General features: G+C 41.0%; 2 pseudogenes; both read left to right on the top strand.

Moving 5' to 3' along the window:
- The first annotated feature begins 3,105 nt into the window (after nucleotides 1-3,105).
- Nucleotides 3,106-5,251, top strand: LOC137137170 (uncharacterized; annotated as a pseudogene).
- An 8,510-nt stretch (nucleotides 5,252-13,761) lies between these two features.
- Nucleotides 13,762-15,907, top strand: LOC137137168 (uncharacterized; annotated as a pseudogene).
- Nucleotides 15,908-16,365: the final 458 nt, after the last annotated feature.

Below are 16,365 nucleotides of genomic sequence, written 5' to 3'. Positions count from 1 at the left end.
CTCAGAGCTACTGCAGACAGACATACACAGACCTGGCCACCATTGAAAATACTGAAGAAATGAACCAACTTATCAACACAGTTTCATCTGCTGGTTACAACTCTGAGGTCTGGATTGGTCTGTACAATCAGATCAACTGGACGTGGTCAGATGGATACACAGGGAGTGGGGCTGATTTTAGGAACTGGGAAACTTCTCAAAATGAACCAGACTTTAAGGGAGCAACACATTTCTTTGTTGTCATTTCAAGTGATGGAGGATGGTTCGATGATCCGTCTAATTTCATACGTCCATTCTTCTGTTACACAGGTAAAGATATAGCAAGGAATATATTTTTGGGAAAAACAAAGTGAAATTCAGTATGTGAACTCAACTCATATTTTCTCTCCAAACTCACTGCAGGAACTCAACTGAATCCAGAATTTGTTTTAGTGAATCCAGGTATGAACTGGACCAGTGCTCAGAGCTTCTGCAGAAAGAACTACAAAGACTTGGTCACTGTGACCAATGCCCAAGTTAACCAGAAAATCCAAGCCTTGGTGCAAAGTGACTATGTGTGGATTGGCCTATTTAGACAACCCAGTTTTTATTGGTCTGACCAGAGCATCTTCTCATTCAACTCCTTTGATAACACACAGAACCCAGTTGGATCACTCAATGTCATATGTGGTGTTGCAAATTTGCAGAACTCAGGAAAATGGAAGTTTTTGCCCTGTGACACAAAACGTCCATATGTCTGCTACAGCAGTGAGTATTTTATTGTCACTCTAAGTGCACCGCTTTAGAAAAACTGATGTAGATTGTCCTTAAATGTGAAAAAGGTGATTAGGTTCAGTAAACACAGCTTTGTCTTTTCTATTTCTCTAAGAACCAGTAAGGAAGCAGGTTGTGAATCTGAGGATGAAGCTGCAGGACTCCTCTGTGGATCTGAATGATCCTGCAGTGAAAGCAGACCTCCTGAAACAGGTAGGTTTCCGATGGTTGGATAAAGCTAAGAATTCTTCTTGACTTTGGAAAACATTTAGTTGCTCTCTGGGGCAGCACAGTGGTGGAGTGGTTAGCACTGCTGCCTCACAGGAAGAAGGTTGCTGTTTTGTGCCCTGGTCAGTGGTGACCTTTTGGTGTGGAGTTTGCATGTTCACCCCGTGCTGATGAAGGATTTCCTCTGGGTACTCTGGTCCAAACATGCATGTTAGATAATTGGTGAATCAAAATTGCCTGTAGTTGAGAATGTGAGTGTGAATGTTTGTCTGTCTGTGTTGTCCCTGAGATTCACTTGTCCAGAGTGTACCACGCCTTTCGCCCTATGACAGCTGGGATAGTCTCCAGCCTCGGTGGCCCAAATGGGATAAGTAGTTACAGATATTGGATGATAGTTCTTCTCTGTCTTTTATCACTTTCTGTTTATATAGATGTTGTTATCATCATGTGCAGTGTGACTGTAGAAATACAAGTATTGTTCTGTGACCTTAATATGAGAGATAGCCACTCTATCGATTCAAACAATGAAAATGTGTTTTCTGAAGACTTAAATCTGTTACTTTAGTTTTATGAAAAACCTCTTTTGTGAACACATTTACAGAACTAAATTAAATCTCTCTCATAAAATATTTTCCATTCAACTATTCATGACAACATAAAACAAACTCCATTTGTGTTTCTTAGTTCGAGGTCAGACTGGAGGAGAATGGACTGAGTGGAGTCACCCTGAACTGGAGAGAACAGCCTGATGGGAAAGTTTTCCATAAGGAGAAAGAAGCTAATGTAACTCATGATAAATGTTGAGTTCATACCTGCTAATAGATACAGTACATGATCATGTAGTTATCAGACACAATATTTAACTAGAACCTGCTAAGAAAAGAGAACCCTAACCCCCACTCTTCAATATTACTGTGTGAGCTTTAAAAATGTTGTCGGCTGAGCTTTTCAAAAGTGCGAATTAAAGTGCAGCACTGTCCTCTTGTGTCAGGTGTCTCCACTGCAGTGACCAGATCATTGTGTGTGACAGACGGTGACTCAACTGAGGCTCAATAATGCTGGAGACCATTTAAGACAAATTAGGATTCAGTAAAGTGTCTCATCTGCTTTTCTGTCTGTCTTCTTTGGTTTACTGAGGTTATTTTTGGCTTTGATGATATATTTATGACAAATGACTAAGTGATTTTAATAAAGTTCTAAGTTCTTTGCATTTTGCATTGTTTTTGATTGTGTTTTTATAACTGAGAATTTCAGAATTAGCTCTCAGTTGTATTAAAAATGTCAAGGCTTGCTGTCCTCAGTGTGTCACCTGTCACTAAACTTTTACTTGAACCACCGATTCACAACAAAACTCCAGGCCTCTGCACAGTAAGGTCCGGGTCTTAGAGAATTGTAGAGAAAACCGAAGAAACAAAGCACTATGTGACAGAACCGGACTCAGAGTAGAGGCCATCTGCCTCATGCATCTGCATGTTGGTTAATGGGCCAGATTTTGTTTCAACTGCCATGAACCCCAGTTCCATTTGGAGACTGATCTTATTTAAAACAGAAGGAAATGACTGTAATTTGGATTTAACTAAGAGACTCAATCCATATACATTCTGGTGCAAAAAAATATGTTAAATAAAATCTGCCCAAAAGGAAAAGATCTCTGTGCAGCTGGATCGGATGCAGCTTTTTATATTTGATAATAAAAAATATGATACAATTTTTAAGCTCTGTGAATTCAAAGAAAAATATTTTGTTCTATATTGAAAAGAAACCCAAAGATTACTTTATCGTAAAGCAAGATTACTTTAAAAATGATCTTGCTTTTTTTTGATTATGTAGATAATGCTTGGTCAGAAAGTGTTTTATATAGATAATTTGATTATTATGAATTTATTATAAAGTCTTGATATTTACTGTTAGTGATTAATCTGCTGGAAGCTGATTCTGCTTTGTGTGTCATGTAATCCCAAACAAGATGGACCTTTGACGTTGTAGAGGCATCTTACTCGAATATGATGGATTAGCAAATACTTCACTTGGGGGATCATTGTATGACGAACATTGAACATTTATTGATTTGCTTCTCAACTTAAACTGATGACGGACCAATTGTATTGGGATTGTCTCTGTCCTATGTCTTCGAGACCCGCCCGTTTCTCACCTTCTAATCCGTGGCTCACTGATGGGATCCGTGAACATCGCACCACGCTCAGGAGTGCTGAGAGGAAGTGGCGCAAATCCAAGACTCCATCTGCCCTTGCTGAGTATCAGAATCTCCTTGGACCTTTTTCTCACAGTGTCACCAGGGCAAAGATCAACTACTACCAGAAGAAGCTCAGCAACACCACGGACACCAGAAAGCTGTTCTCCACTTTTAAATCACTCATCTACCCACCTTCACCACCGCCATCGACCTCTCTCACTGCTGACAACTTTGCCAACTTTTTTACCAACAAGGTGGCAGCCATCAGCTCACAGTTCTCTCCTCCAGATGATGACATCCATCTAATATCTTCCAACACTGCACTGCTCTCATCATTTGCAATTCTGACTGAGGATGACGTATCCACCCTCCTCCTCTCTAATCATCCGACCACCTGCACTCTGGATCCAATCCCTTCCACTCTTCTTCAAGCAGTTGCACCTGCACTCATGCCAGCTATTACACAAGTCATCAACACATCTCTCAAAACAGGGACTTTTCCAACCTCTTTCAAGCAGGCCTTGATTACCCCACTGCTCAAGAAGCCTTGTCTTGATCCCTCTGTAGTGGAGAACTACAGACCTGTCTCCCTCCTTCCTTTTCTGGCCAAGACTATGGAACGAGCTGTCTTCAACCAACTCTCAGACTTCCTTTCCAAGACTAACCTCCTCGATGTCAACCAGTGTGGCTTCAAGAGGGGTCATTCCACGGAAACGGCACTCCTGACTGTTGTGGAATATCTTCTAGCTGCAAAAGCCACAGGTCAATCGTCTGTCTTAATTCTACTTGATCTATCATCAGCCTTTGCCACTGTGAACCATCAGATACTCTTGTCCACACTCTCTGACTTGGGCATCTCTGGATCAGCTCTAGACTGGCTTTGTTCTTACCTATCAGGAAGAAGCTTGAAGGTATCCTGGAGGGGGCATCTTTCTACTGGTGTGCCTCAGGGCTCAGTTCTTGGTCCTCTCCTCTTTTCTATCTATACTTCATCCCTAGGTGCCATCATTCACTCACATGGTCTTTCCTATCACTTACACGCTGATGACACACAGCTCTTCCTGTCCTTTCCACCGGACGACTCCACTGTCTCATCGCGTATTTCTGCCTGTCTCTCAGACATCTCAGTCTGGATGAGTGAGAGACACCTTCAACTCAACCTCTCTAAGACCGAAGTCCTTGTCTTCCCAGTCAGACCTTTGATGCAACACAACATCAGCATCAACATTGGATCTACAGTGATTGTCCCCACTAATTCGGCCAAAAATCTGGGGGTCATCATCGATGACCAACTGAGCTTTAAGGACCACATCTCGTCAGTGTCTAAGGCAGCAGATTTGCTCTTTACAACATCAGGAAGATCAGACCCTACATCACGGAATATACAACCCAACTCATTGTACAGGCCCTGGTCACATCTCGTCTTGATTACTGCAACGCTTTGTTGATGGGGTTACCGATATCCACAATCGAACCCTTGCAGATGGTCCAAAATGCGGCAGCTCGCCTAATTTTTAATCAGCCAAAAAAGACCCATGTCACACCACTTTTTAGAGCCCTACACTGGCTTCCTGTTGCTGCTCGCATCAAGTTCAAAGCTCTGTCTCTTGCTTACAGGGTTGTTAACTCGACAGCTCCCGCTTACCTCAACTCACTCATTCAAGTCTACAATCCTTCTCGCCCGCTGCGGTCTGCCAACAAATGACGTCTGGTGGTCCCAGCACCGCATAGAAGACACCAAGCAAAACTGTTCAGCGCAATGATCCCACGATGGTGGAACGAGCTACCAAACGCTGCACGCTCAGCTGATTCTCTCCCAATATTCAAAAAACTGCTGAAAACTGAACTCTTCCGCATCTTCCTATGCACTTAAATCTTTAATATAAAAAAAAAAATAAAAAATAAAACCTTTCTGCTCTCTTGCACTTGTATCTCGTGAACTGTGAACACTTTTCTGATAGGACTTTGCTTTGATGTTTTCTCCTTGACTTAGATTTTTGTTTGCCTTGTACCTCACTTGTAAGTCGCTTTGGATAAAAGCGTCTGCTAAATGACTAAATGTAAATGTAAATGTAAATGTAAATTGTACATCCAAGTTTAAGCACAGTAATCTCACAGTTTCATATATACAAGCTTTTCAAACTACGGTTGAATGCACAGGACTCGGTAAGAAGCCATGTGCCTGCACAGCTACACACTGAACCAGTCTCTTCTGACTTGTTGTGGTCCCCACCACCTTGTAGTCAGTTCTTCAGCACCAGTTACTGTTTCACGTCTGCTCCCGCTGAGCTGAACATGCCGTCACCTACACCGAGCACGCCAAGAGGAAGACGGTGACCGCCATTGACGTGGTCTACGCTCGGAAGAGACAGGGCCGCACCCTGTACGGCTTCGGAAGCTAAAGCTGATCCACGGCAGGACGCAAACACAAAGGCTCTTTTAAGAGCCGCCACCTCATCTGAAGAGTCACTTTCCTTAATGTGCACAATTGAAATTTACATGATGCAATGTGCAGGTGTAAAAGGTTTTATTACACTGTTACATCATGTAGGATTTTAGTGTGATCTCACAAAGTTGATTTACTATAGTTGAAGGACAATATAAGTGCATCACTTCTCAGTCACTCATTAATTTCTTTAAATTAATAACATGAATAAATAAACCAAAATCAGTTAGAATCACTAAGAACAGTCTTATAGCTGCTCCCTCCAAACCCAGAACAGCAGAAATAAAACACAGGTCACTGCTGTCGTACAAACTTTTTTCTAAGTTTCTTTGGAGTCATTGTTGGAGCTGATCGTCAAAGCCGTGGCCTCCTCCGAAGAGCGGAGCTACTCTTGATACCGCTATCAAGAGTGGCCAAGGTGGCTCTGATCCAGACCAAGGGCACCGGAGCATCCGGCTCCTTCAAGATCAACAAGAAGGCCAAGACCAGGAGCAAGACGCCAGCCAAGAAGCCTGCCGCCAAGAAACCCACGGCCGCTGTAAAGCCCAAAGCAGCATCAGCAAAGAAGCCGACTGCCGCTAAGAAATTTCCCTAAGTACAAAATGTTCATCTTATCTAAGTTAAAATATTTTTCTCTCACCAAAGCCTCCAGTAAACATCATTGTGTCATATGTAGCAAAGCTGAGGATATATAAATGGTCACAGTGTGTGTCAAGTTGTTACTGCTTCTTTAAGGTGAGTGCAGCTCAGACAAACTGTTGATCAAGTCTTCATTACAGGCACTCGGAGCTCCTGTGGGAAAAAACTCTAAAGTCGAGTCTGCATGTCTCCTGTTGGTTTAGGACTCAAAGGCAGCACAGAAGGACCCAGAAGATCTTCAAACACCAGAATCAACAGAGCTTAAAGCAGAAGCTTTGTTAAGCTTTAAACAAGTTTTTTTGTTGTCTTAGTGACATTACATTTAAAAGATGCTCTTATTTAAAGCAACTTACAAGTGAGGTACAAGCCAAGTAAAGCAAAGCAAAAATTGTGGGGGCTGCAGCTCGGTTGGTAAGGCAGTCATCCACAGACCACAGGGTCAGTGGTTTGATCCCAGCTCCCAGCTACATGTCAAAGTGTCTTTGGACAAGACACTGAACCCCAAGTTGTTCCTGGTGGGTCAGGTGAGCCCCTTGCAGCCACCCCCATGTGTGTGGATGAATGGGAATCAACATTGTAAAGTGCTTCGGTGCCATATAAGAATTAAGCACTTTTAATAAGAAATAAAAGTGGCCATTTACCAAAAATCTAAATCTATGAGAAAACAAAGTCTTATCAGAAAAGTGTTTACATTTCATGAGATGTTGACATACACCACAAGGGAACTTAACCTACTAGAGAAGATTAAACATCAATTTGTAGAAATGAACCTTGGAGTTATTTTTCATTAGATTTGTCCTTTTACCTCACATATAAAACTAATCTCTAGAACAGCCATCTTCCACCTACGGAACATTGCCAAAATTAGGAGCATCCTGTCTCAAAGTGATGCTGAAAAACTAGTCCCATTAATCATATGCATTTGAATTATTTTAATCTGAAAAATATTTATTGTTGCAACTTTGATGTCAAGTCCATATGATTTGGATCAGCAAATCCCATCAGAACATTTTCAAATGAACACATGTAGAACAGAACACCTCTGTTAACACATTTCCCGGGGAAATCCCAGGAGCAGACCTATATGTGTGTATTTGTGTATCTCACATGCTTAGTCACTTTACTATCACAACACTCTCTTAACATAAACAGCAAATTCCCTTATTTGCATTTTGCATGTGGTGAGAACTAGTGTTAAAGGAGAAACTGAGGAGGATATTCTTACCTTTTTTAAGCAGCTGAGGTGTTGATGTTTGCCAACCACAAGCCCATCTGTCTTTGCCATCATATAACACTGGCTGAGCCCAAGATCAGTTCTGAATCCAGGCTTTGGAAATGATCATCATTTAGTAAAGACACTGTTATGTCTGTTTGTGTTTAATGTAGAATAAATGGACAGTTTTTGTAGGCTGTGAGTGCTCATGATTGTGTCCCACATATCAGAAGAGTTTATCATGATTACAATACATGTAATGTGTTATCAAATCAGCATTGAAATATTATTCAAATAGTAACTTTTGAAAGTAGAGCATCACCTTTTCCTAGTCAGTTCTTGTCCTGTCAGTGAGCAGCAGACAGAGGGTCTGGCTCCTCAGTCCCATCCTCACCACCACAGACTGCTCTCTAGACAAACTTCACGGCTGTTTGAATGCAAGATGTCTATGTTATAGTTTAGAGGAGTAAATCTGGATGTGTTAATCCCTGTGTTTCCTTTTTTTGCTTCATGTGTGATGGTTGTTTCAACATCAAAAATACAAGGTATTGTGCTATGTGCAGTGTGGTGTGGTTTGTATTTTATTGTATTTTCCATATCTTAAGCTTAGCTGTTTTATGGTGCAAACATTTTTGTCTACAGCCACAACAGACTCCAGGATCACCACTGTCTGTCACTGGAGCTTTTGACCTGTCCATCTAGATGTGAATATATGGAGCATATCTCATTTCTGTTTAGTTATAAAAGTCACTCATCATCTATATTATGTTTTGCTTTCCTGTTAATTTAATCTACATCTTCAGACTGAATCCCGTTTCTTGTTTCCTCCCATCTCAGTCCTCTTACACCCAACTGATGAATTGCTGATTCCATTAATATTAACCTAAATATTCCTACAAATAACTCTTATCTACACTGTAAGTTGGGAAACATTTCTGCTGATGCTCCGCAAGACACCTGTCGCTTCTTTAATACCAGAAGATCTGCCCTTCTTCATACTCCCTGACAAATGTACTGGGGCAGGGACTGAATTTAACACCAACCCTGATCATGGTTCATGTAGTGTTTTTTTATAATAATAAACAACCATGATGGAATTAAATGTGCACTTACTGTATCAGCCATAATACCATGAGTTAAAACAGCCCTGAAACTCAACACAATAGTCTGTTTTACAGTTTTCCATCTCGTTGAAAACTTTACATATTTCTTCCTGATCTGTACTGGATTTGCAGTTACTGCTCTGTTTTTTTAGGGAGAAACATTTTCAGAAAGTCATCAAACACAAAACATTTGCATAAAGACTTTGACACACCAACATATGCTTTCATTAATAGTTGTGATCACACAGTCCGCTCAGAAGCATCGTGATGAACAGGATCCTGCTGGTTGTCTTTTATCTCTCAGGTCAGTACATTTCTTAATATTGTCAATGTCAGACTCTTGTTGTAGTATATTTATAGTAAAATAAAATAAATTGTAAAATAAATTGTTGTTAAAAATGCAGTGGTTACTTTGTCTAAACATTTGATACATTTTGATACATTTATACATTTATACAATTTCCTTACGTCTTAATCACCTATTTAAATGAAAGCATGATGCCTTAGTCCAACGTGCTTTCATTTAAATAGGTGATTAAGACATTAGCACAAGGTACATAACTAACAATTACTGGTTAAATATTTAACAATGTATTTCATAGACTGATCATGTGTGTTTTTGTGTAAAGTGAGATGTAGAAGAATAAGATGTTTGATGAACAGTTTGCCATGAAATGTACAAAAATAAAGTAGTGGAATATGTAAAATACTAAACTAAAGAACACTCCCGGCACAAATCTTGAGGGGACTTCGGGGAAAACATTTCTTTCTCACTATCTATTCAATTCAACTTTATTTATATAGCGCCAATTCACAACAAAGTATTTTTACAGAATAAAGTCAGGAATATAAAGATGTATGTAGAAAACCCAACAAATTCCCTCCTCTCCTAATTTTTGAAATGTTCCGTAGGTGGAAGAATATTGTTCTAGAGATTTGTTTTATATGTGAGGTAAAGGACAAATCCTGGTCAAAAATAACTCCAAGGTTCCTTGCAGTAGTACTGGAGGCCAGACTTATGCCATCTAGAGTAACAATATGGTTGGACATCATATTTCTTAAATTTCTGGGCCCAAATGCTATGAATTCAGGTTTGTCTGAGTTTAGAAGTAGGACATTGTAAAATATCCAGGCCTTTATGTCTTGTAGGCTTGAAGCTTTATTAACTGATTATTTTCATCTGGTTCCATTGATAGATATAGCAATGTCTTACAGCTCTCATACATGTCCTGCACCACTCTAACATACTTCTCTGCCGCTCCAGACGTCCTCATACAATACCACAGCTCCTCTCTCTGCACCCTGTCATACGCTTTCTCTAAATCTACGAAGACACAATGCAACTCCCTCTGACCTTCTCTGTACTTCTCCATCAGCATCCTCAAAGCAAATACTGCCTCTGTTGTTCTCTTTCTAGGCATGAAACCATATTGCTGCTCACAAATGTTCACCTCTGCCCTTAGCCGAGCTTCCACTACTCTTTCCCACCATTTCATTGTTTGGCTCATCTGCTTTATTCCTCTGTAGTTGCCACAGCTCTGCACATCTCCCTTGTTCTTAAAAATGGGCACCAGTACACTTCTCCTCAAGTCCTCAGCATCTTCTCACTCTCCGAGATCTTCCCTTCCATCTTCCCATCACAGTCCTGTCACCTGTCAAAACATTTACATCCTTATCTTTAATCACACTAACCTGCTTCACATCCTTCCCATCTTTATCTCTCTGCCTCACCAAAGTCAAATTTCAGACAGACCAGCAAATTAAAAAAAATATTTTAACAGAAACTTACAATAGTATTAAACCTTTATACAGCCTCATTTGATGACATAAGTTAACAGGTATCCAGTCTTTGAACAATCTGGAACATTCCACTAACATTATAGATGATGGTTTGTAGAACTGAATATATATATGTATATATATATATATATATATATATATATATATATATATATATAGTTTGAGGCATTTACAGATCTCAGACTAACATATCAAACACTTCTACTAATAGGTTGGAGTCCCTCCACCTGCCTCCTCCCTCAGTACTACTATGTTCCTGATTTAAAGACTTGGAATGAAGCTCAGAGCTACTGCAGACAGACATACACAGACCTGGCCACCATTGAAAATACTGAAGAAATGAACCAACTTATCAACACAGTTTCATCTGCTGGTTACAACTCTGAGGTCTGGATTGGTCTGTACAATCAGATCAACTGGACGTGGTCAGATGGATACACAGGGAGTGGGGCTGATTTTAGGAACTGGGAAACTTCTCAAAATGAACCAGACTTTAAGGGAGCAACACATTTCTTTGTTGTCATTTCAAGTGATGGAGGATGGTTCGATGATCCGTCTAATTTCATACGTCCATTCTTCTGTTACACAGGTAAAGATATAGCAAGGAATATATTTTTGGGAAAAACAAAGTGAAATTCAGTATGTGAACTCAACTCATATTTTCTCTCCAAACTCACTGCAGGAACTCAACTGAATCCAGAATTTGTTTTAGTGAATCCAGGTATGAACTGGACCAGTGCTCAGAGCTTCTGCAGAAAGAACTACAAAGACTTGGTCACTGTGACCAATGCCCAAGTTAACCAGAAAATCCAAGCCTTGGTGCAAAGTGACTATGTGTGGATTGGCCTATTTAGACAACCCAGTTTTTATTGGTCTGACCAGAGCATCTTCTCATTCAACTCCTTTGATAACACACAGAACCCAGTTGGATCACTCAATGTCATATGTGGTGTTGCAAATTTGCAGAACTCAGGAAAATGGAAGTTTTTGCCCTGTGACACAAAACGTCCATATGTCTGCTACAGCAGTGAGTATTTTATTGTCACTCTAAGTGCACCGCTTTAGAAAAACTGATGTAGATTGTCCTTAAATGTGAAAAAGGTGATTAGGTTCAGTAAACACAGCTTTGTCTTTTCTATTTCTCTAAGAACCAGTAAGGAAGCAGGTTGTGAATCTGAGGATGAAGCTGCAGGACTCCTCTGTGGATCTGAATGATCCTGCAGTGAAAGCAGACCTCCTGAAACAGGTAGGTTTCCGATGGTTGGATAAAGCTAAGAATTCTTCTTGACTTTGGAAAACATTTAGTTGCTCTCTGGGGCAGCACAGTGGTGGAGTGGTTAGCACTGCTGCCTCACAGGAAGAAGGTTGCTGTTTTGTGCCCTGGTCAGTGGTGACCTTTTGGTGTGGAGTTTGCATGTTCACCCCGTGCTGATGAAGGATTTCCTCTGGGTACTCTGGTCCAAACATGCATGTTAGATAATTGGTGAATCAAAATTGCCTGTAGTTGAGAATGTGAGTGTGAATGTTTGTCTGTCTGTGTTGTCCCTGAGATTCACTTGTCCAGAGTGTACCACGCCTTTCGCCCTATGACAGCTGGGATAGTCTCCAGCCTCGGTGGCCCAAATGGGATAAGTAGTTACAGATATTGGATGATAGTTCTTCTCTGTCTTTTATCACTTTCTGTTTATATAGATGTTGTTATCATCATGTGCAGTGTGACTGTAGAAATACAAGTATTGTTCTGTGACCTTAATATGAGAGATAGCCACTCTATCGATTCAAAAAATGAAAATGTGTTTTCTGAAGACTTAAATCTGTTACTTTAGTTTTATGAAAAACCTCTTTTGTGAACACATTTACAGAACTAAATTAAATCTCTCTCATAAAATATTTTCCATTCAACTATTCATGACAACATAAAACAAACTCCATTTGTGTTTCTTAGTTCGAGGTCAGACTGGAGGAGAATGGACTGAGTGGAGTCACCCTGAAGTGGAGAGAACAGCCTGATGGGAAAGTTTTCCATAAGGAGAAAGAAGCTAATGTAACTCATGATAAATGTTGAGTTCATACCTGCTAATAGATACAGTACATGATCATGTAGTTATCAGACACAATATTTAACTAGAACCTGCTAAGAAAAGAGAACCCTAACCCCCACTCTTCAATATTACTGTGTGAGCTTTAAAAATGTTGTCGGCTGAGCTTTTCAAAAGTGCGAATTAAAGTGCAGCACTGTCCTCTTGTGTCAGGTGTCTCCACTGCAGTGACCAGATCATTGTGTGTGACAGACGGTGACTCAACTGAGGCTCAATAATGCTGGAGACCATTTAAGACAAATTAGGATTCAGTAAAGTGTCTCATCTGCTTTTCTGTCTGTCTTCTTTGGTTTACTGAGGTTATTTTTGGCTTTGATGATATATTTATGACAAATGACTAAGTGATTTTAATAAAGTTCTAAGTTCTTTGCATTTTGCATTGTTTTTGATTGTGTTTTTATAACTGAGAATTTCAGAATTAGCTCTCAGTTGTATTAAAAATGTCAAGGCTTGCTGTCCTCAGTGTGTCACCTGTCACTAAACTTTTACTTGAACCACCGATTCACAACAAAACTCCAGGCCTCTGCACAGTAAGGTCCGGGTCTTAGAGAATTGTAGAGAAAACCGAAGAAACAAAGCACTATGTGACAGAACCGGACTCAGAGTAGAGGCCATCTGCCTCATGCATCTGCATGTTGGTTAATGGGCCAGATTTTGTTTCAACTGCCATGAACCCCAGTTCCATTTGGAGACTGATCTTATTTAAAACAGAAGGAAATGACTGTAATTTGGATTTAACTAAGAGACTCAATCCATATACATTCTGGTGCAAAAAAATATGTTAAATAAAATCTGCCCAAAAGGAAAAGATCTCTGTGCAGCTGGATCGGATGCAGCTTTTTATATTTGATAATAAAAAATATGATACAATTTTTAAGCTCTGTGAATTCAAAGAAAAATATTTTGTTCTATATTGAAAAGAAACCCAAAGATTACTTTATCGTAAAGCAAGATTACTTTAAAAATGATCTTGCTTTTTTTTGATTATGTAGATAATGCTTGGTCAGAAAGTGTTTTATATAGATAATTTGATTATTATGAATTTATTATAAAGTCTTGATATTTACTGTTAGTGATTAATCTGCTGGAAGCTGATTCTGCTTTGTGTGTCATGTAATCCCAAACAAGATGGACCTTTGACGTTGTAGAGGCATCTTACTCGAATATGATGGATTAGCAAATACTTCACTTGGGGGATCATTGTATGACGAACATTGAACATTTATTGATTTGCTTCTCAACTTAAACTGATGACGGACCAATTGTATTGGGATTGTCTCTGTCCTATGTCTTCGAGACCCGCCCGTTTCTCACCTTCTAATCCGTGGCTCACTGATGGGATCCGTGAACATCGCACCACGCTCAGGAGTGCTGAGAGGAAGTGGCGCAAATCCAAGACTCCATCTGCCCTTGCTGAGTATCAGAATCTCCTTGGACCTTTTTCTCACAGTGTCACCAGGGCAAAGATCAACTACTACCAGAAGAAGCTCAGCAACACCACAGACACCAGAAAGCTGTTCTCCACTTTTAAATCACTCATCTACCCACCTTCACCACCGCCATCGACCTCTCTCACTGCTGACAACTTTGCCAACTTTTTTACCAACAAGGTGGCAGCCATCAGCTCACAGTTCTCTCCTCCAGATGATGACATCCATCTAATATCTTCCAACACTGCACTGCTCTCATCATTTGCAATTCTGACTGAGGATGACGTATCCACCCTCCTCCTCTCTAATCATCCGACCACCTGCACTCTGGATCCAATCCCTTCCACTCTTCTTCAAGCAGTTGCACCTGCACTCATGCCAGCTATTACACAAGTCATCAACACATCTCTCAAAACAGGGACTTTTCCAACCTCTTTCAAGCAGGCCTTGATTACCCCACTGCTCAAGAAGCCTTGTCTTGATCCCTCTGTAGTGGAGAACTACAGACCTGTCTCCCTCCTTCCTTTTCTGGCCAAGACTATGGAACGAGCTGTCTTCAACCAACTCTCAGACTTCCTTTCCAAGACTAACCTCCTCGATGTCAACCAGTGTGGCTTCAAGAGGGGTCATTCCACGGAAACGGCACTCCTGACTGTTGTGGAATATCTTCTAGCTGCAAAAGCCACAGGTCAATCGTCTGTCTTAATTCTACTTGATCTATCATCAGCCTTTGCCACTGTGAACCATCAGATACTCTTGTCCACACTCTCTGACTTGGGCATCTCTGGATCAGCTCTAGACTGGCTTTGTTCTTACCTATCAGGAAGAAGCTTGAAGGTATCCTGGAGGGGGCATCTTTCTACTGGTGTGCCTCAGGGCTCAGTTCTTGGTCCTCTCCTCTTTTCTATCTATACTTCATCCCTAGGTGCCATCATTCACTCACATGGTCTTTCCTATCACTTACACGCTGATGACACACAGCTCTTCCTGTCCTTTCCACCGGACGACTCCACTGTCTCATCGCGTATTTCTGCCTGTCTCTCAGACATCTCAGTCTGGATGAGTGAGAGACACCTTCAACTCAACCTCTCTAAGACCGAAGTCCTTGTCTTCCCAGTCAGACCTTTGATGAAACACAACATCAGCATCAACATTGGATCTACAGTGATTGTCCCCACTAATTCGGCCAAAAATCTGGGGGTCATCATCGATGACCAACTGAGCTTTAAGGACCACATCTCGTCAGTGTCTAAGGCAGCAGATTTGCTCTTTACAACATCAGGAAGATCAGACCCTACATCACGGAATATACAACCCAACTCATTGTACAGGCGCTGGTCACATCTCGTCTTGATTACTGCAACGCTTTGTTGATGGGGTTACCGATATCCACAATCGAACCCTTGCAGATGGTCCAAAATGCGGCAGCTCGCCTAATTTTTAATCAGCCAAAAAAGACCCATGTCACACCACTTTTTAGAGCCCTACACTGGCTTCCTGTTGCTGCTCGCATCAAGTTCAAAGCTCTGTCTCTTGCTTACAGGGTTGTTAACTCGACAGCTCCCGCTTACCTCAACTCACTCATTCAAGTCTACAATCCTTCTCGCCCACTGCGGTCTGCCAACAAATGACGTCTGGTGGTCCCAGCACCGCATAGAAGACACCAAGCAAAACTGTTCAGCGCAATGATCCCACGATGGTGGAACGAGCTACCAAACGCTACACGCTCAGCTGATTCTCTCCCAATATTCAAAAAACTGCTGAAAACTGAACTCTTCCGCATCTTCCTATGCACTTAAATCTTTAATATAAAAAAAAAAATAAAAAATAAAACCTTTCTGCTCTCTTGCACTTGTATCTCGTGAACTGTGAACACTTTTCTGATAGGACTTTGCTTTGATGTTTTCTCCTTGACTTAGATTTTTGTTTGCCTTGTACCTCACTTGTAAGTCGCTTTGGATAAAAGCGTCTGCTAAATGACTAAATGTAAATGTAAATGTAAATGTAAATTGTACATCCAAGTTTAAGCACAGTAATCTCACAGTTTCATATATACAAGCTTTTCAAACTACGGTTGAATGCACAGGACTCGGTAAGAAGCCATGTGCCTGCACAGCTACACACTGAACCAGTCTCTTCTGACTTGTTGTGGTCCCCACCACCTTGTAGTCAGTTCTTCAGCACCAGTTACTGTTTCACGTCTGCTCCCGCTGAGCTGAACATGCCGTCACCTACACCGAGCACGCCAAGAGGAAGACGGTGACCGCCATTGACGTGGTCTACGCTCGGAAGAGACAGGGCCGCACCCTGTACGGCTTCGGAAGCTAAAGCTGATCCACGGCAGGACGCAAACACAAAGGCTCTTTTAAGAGCCGCCACCTCATCTGAAGAGTCACTTTCCTTAATGTGCACAATTGAAATTTACATGATGCAATGTGCAGGTGTAAAAGGTTTTATTAC

Source organism: Channa argus, chromosome 12 (assembly GCF_033026475.1).
Source record: "Channa argus isolate prfri chromosome 12, Channa argus male v1.0, whole genome shotgun sequence".
Lineage (NCBI taxonomy): Eukaryota > Metazoa > Chordata > Actinopteri > Anabantiformes > Channidae > Channa > Channa argus.
This window is presented reverse-complemented; position numbering and strand designations above follow the sequence as displayed.